This window comes from Cryptomeria japonica, unplaced genomic scaffold (genome assembly GCF_030272615.1).
Source record: "Cryptomeria japonica unplaced genomic scaffold, Sugi_1.0 HiC_scaffold_90, whole genome shotgun sequence".
Classification (NCBI taxonomy): Eukaryota; Viridiplantae; Streptophyta; class Pinopsida; order Cupressales; family Cupressaceae; genus Cryptomeria; species Cryptomeria japonica.
Genome location: NW_026728912.1, coordinates 167,501 through 171,380, shown reverse-complemented (window position 1 = coordinate 171,380; position 3,880 = coordinate 167,501).

Sequence of the window (3,880 nt, the reverse complement as noted above, 5' to 3'; positions counted from 1 at the left end):
TTCCCACTTGAGAGATTGTAAAAAAAAAAAATTTAAAATGAAGGAAACGCGGGTGCCAAGGTGTGCGCAGCCCAGCCAAGGTGTGCGCACCAAGGCGCCCACCCTGGCGAAGGTGCACGCAAGGTGCGCACCCGAGGCAAACCGGACAATTAACCCAACTTTCGACTTCGCGCGCACCTTGGAGCGCACTTCGGAGCGCTCCTTGGTGCGCACCAATCTTGGGCACCTCGGAGTGCACCATGGCGCCCACCAAGGTGCGCACCCGGGGCAAACCGAGCTCCGACTTCGTGCGCACCTTGGAGCGCACGAAAGGTGCGCACCATGGCGCCCACCAAGGTGCGCAGCCCAGCCAAGGCGTGCGCATCAAGGTGCGCACCCTGGCGAAGGTGCGCACCCGGGGCAAACCGAGCTCCGACTTCGTGCGCACCTTGGAGCGCACAAAAGGTGCGCAACCCAGCCAAGGTGTGCGCACCCCGGTCAAACCGAGCTCCGAATCGTGCGCACCAGAGGTGCACGCCATCGTGCGCACCTTGGAGCACACTTCGGAGCCCTCCTTGGTGCGCGCCGATGTTGCGCACCTCGGAGCGCACCCGGGGAAAACAATGCAATTAACCCGACTTTCGACTTCGTGGGCACCTCGGAGCGCTCTCGGGTTCGCACCTCGGAGCACACCGAGGTGCGCACCTTTGATGCGCTGCCTTCACCAATTTCCAGAAAAGGCAAGAAAACATTGAGAAGGTGTGCGCACCGAGGTGCCCACCCTGGCGAAGGTGCACGCGAGGTGCGCACCCGGGGCAAACCGGGCTCCGACTTCGTGCACGCCGCACCTTGGAGCACACTTCGGAGCGCTCCTTGGTGCGCACCAGGGCGCGCAACCCAGCCGAGGTGCCCACCCCGGCGAAGGTGCACGCGAGGTGCGCACCCGGGGCAAACCGGGCTCCGACTTCGTGCACGCCATGGTGCCCACCGCGGCGAAGGTGCACGCGAGGTGCGCACCCGGGGCAAACCGGGCTCCGACTTCGTGCACGCCGCACCTTGGAGCACACTTCGGAGCGCTCCTTGGTGCGCACCATGGTGCCCACCAGGGCGCGCAACCCCGCCGAAGGTGCACGCGAGGTGCGCACCCGGGGCAAACCGGGCTCCGACTTCGTGCACGCCGCACCTTGGAGCACACTTCGGAGCGCTCCTTGGTGCGCACCATGGTGCCCACCAGGGCGCGCAACCCCGCCGAAGGTGCACGCGAGGTGCGCACCCGGGGCAAACCGGGCTCCGACTTCGTGCACGCCATGGTGCGCACCGCGGCGAAGGTGCGCACCCGGGGCAAACCGGGCTCCGACTTCGTGCACGCCGCACCTTGGAGCACACTTCGGAGCGCTCCTTGGTGCGCACCAGGGCGCGCAACCCAGCCGAGGTGCCCACCCCGGCGAAGGTGCACGCGAGGTGCGTACCCGGGGCAAACCGGGCTCCGACTTCGTGCACGCCGCACCTTGGAGCACACTTCGGAGCGCTCCTTGGTGCGCACCATGGTGCCCACCAGGCCGCGCAACCCAGCCAAGGTGTGCGCACCAAGGTGCACGCGAGGTGCGCACCCGGGGCAAACCGGGGTCCGACTTCGTGCACGCCGCACCTTGGAGCACACATCGGGGCGCTCCCGGGTTCGCACCGGCGTTGCGCACCGTGGTGGGCACCTCGGAGCACACCAAGGTGGGCAGCGAGGTGCGCACCTTTGATGCGATGCCTTCACTAATTTCCATAAAAGGCAAAAAAAAAACGAGATTTTAAAATTTCCGTTTTGAAAGATAGTGAGAAAAAGGGAATGCTGGTGCCATCTTGAGCCCGCCCTGGTGCGCAGCCCAGCCAAGGTGTGCGCACCAAGGTGCCCACCCTGGCGAAGGTGCGCGCCCGGGCAATTAACCCAACTTCCAACTTCGCGCGCGCCAGGGTGGGAGCGCACCCAACAACCGGGCCTGGGAAGAGCCAATGCGAGAAACCCCACCAAACGCTCTGACAAAAAAAGAGGGGGCGCTCCAGTAACCCCGCTTCGGAGCGCACCCTGGGCAAACCCAGCCAAGGTGCCCACCCCGGCCAAGGTGCAGGCGAGGTGCGCACCCGGGGCAAACCGGGCTCCGACAACGTGCACGCCGCACCTTGGAGCACACTTCGTAGCGCTCCCGGGTGCGCACCTCAGAGCACACCAAGGTGGGCAGCGAGGTGCGCACCTTTGATGCGCTGCCTTCACTAATTTCCAGAAAAGGCAAAAAAAAAAGGAGATTTTAAAATTTCCGTTTTGAAAGATAGTGAAAAAAACGGAACGCGCGTGCCATCTTGAGCCCGCCCTGGTGCGCAGCCCAGGTAAGGTGCCCACCCTGGCAAAGGTGCGCACCCGGGCAATTAACCCTACTTCCGACTTCGTGCGCGCCAGGGTGGCAACCGGGCCTCGGAAGAGCCAATGCGAGAAACCCCACCAAACGCTCCGACAAAAAAAGAGGCGGCGCTCCAATAACCCCGCTTCGGAGCGCAGCCGGGGCAAACCCAGCCAAGGTGCCCACCCCGACGAAGGTGCACGCGAGGTGCGCACCCGGGGCAAACCGGGCTCCGACAACGTGCACGCAGCACCTTGGAGCACACTTCGAAGCACTCCCGGGTGCCCACCGGCGTTGCGCACCGTGGTGGGCAGCGAGGTGCGCACCTTTGATGCGCTGCCTTCACTAATTTCCAGAAAAAGGCAAAAAAAAATGAGATTTTAAAATTTCCGTTTTGAAAGATAGTGAAAAAAAAGGAACGCGGGTGCCATCTTGAGCCCGCCCTGGTGCGCAGCCCAGGCAAGGCATGCGCACCAAGGTGCCCACCCGAGGTGCACACCCGGGGCAAACCGGGCTCCGACTTCGTGCAGGCCGCACCTTGGAGCACACTTCGGAGCGCTCCTTGGTGCGCACCATGGTGCCCACCAGGGCGCGCAACCCAGCCAAGGTCTGCACACCAAGGTGCCCACCCCGGCGAAGGTGCACGCGAGGTGCGCACCCGGGGCAAACCGGGCTCCGACTTCGTGCACGCCATGGTGCCCACCGCGGCGAAGGTGCACGCGAGGTGCGCACCCGGGGCAAACCGGGCTCCGACTTCGTGCACGCCGCACCTTGGAGCACACTTCGGAGCGCTCCTTGGTGCGCACCATGGTGCCCACCAGGGCGCGCAACCCAGCCAAGGTGTGCGCACCAAGGTGCACGCGAGGTGCGCACCCGGGGCAAACCGGGGTCCGACTTTGTGCACGCCGCACCTTGGAGCACACATCGGAGCGCTCCCAGGTTCGCACCAGCGTTGCGCACCTTTGATGCGCTGCCTTCACTAATTTCCAGAAAAGGCAAAAAAAAACGAGATTTTAAAATTTCCGTTCTGAAAGATAGTGAAAAAAACGGAACGCGGGTGCCATCTTGAGCCCTTCCTGGTGCGCAGCCCAGGCAAGTTGTGCGCACCAAGGTGCCCACCCTGGCGGAGGTGCGCGCCCGGGGCAATCCGGGCTCCGACTTCGTGCACTGCATGGTGCCCACCAAGGCGCGCAACCCAGCCAAGGTGCCCACCGCAGCGAAGGTGCACGCGAGGTGCGCACCCGAGGTGCACACCCGGGGCAAACCGGGCTCCGACTTCGTGCACGCCGCACCTTGGAGCACACTTCAGAGCGCTCCTTGGTGCGCACCAGGGCGCGCAACCCAACCAAGGTCTGCACACCAAGGTGCTCACCCCGGCGAAGGTGCACGCGAGGTGCGCACCCGGGGCAAACCGGGCTCGGACTTCGTGCACGCCGCACCTTGGAGCACACATCGGAGCGCTCCCGGGTTCGCACCAGCATTGCGCACCTTTGATGCGCTCCAATAACCCCACTTCG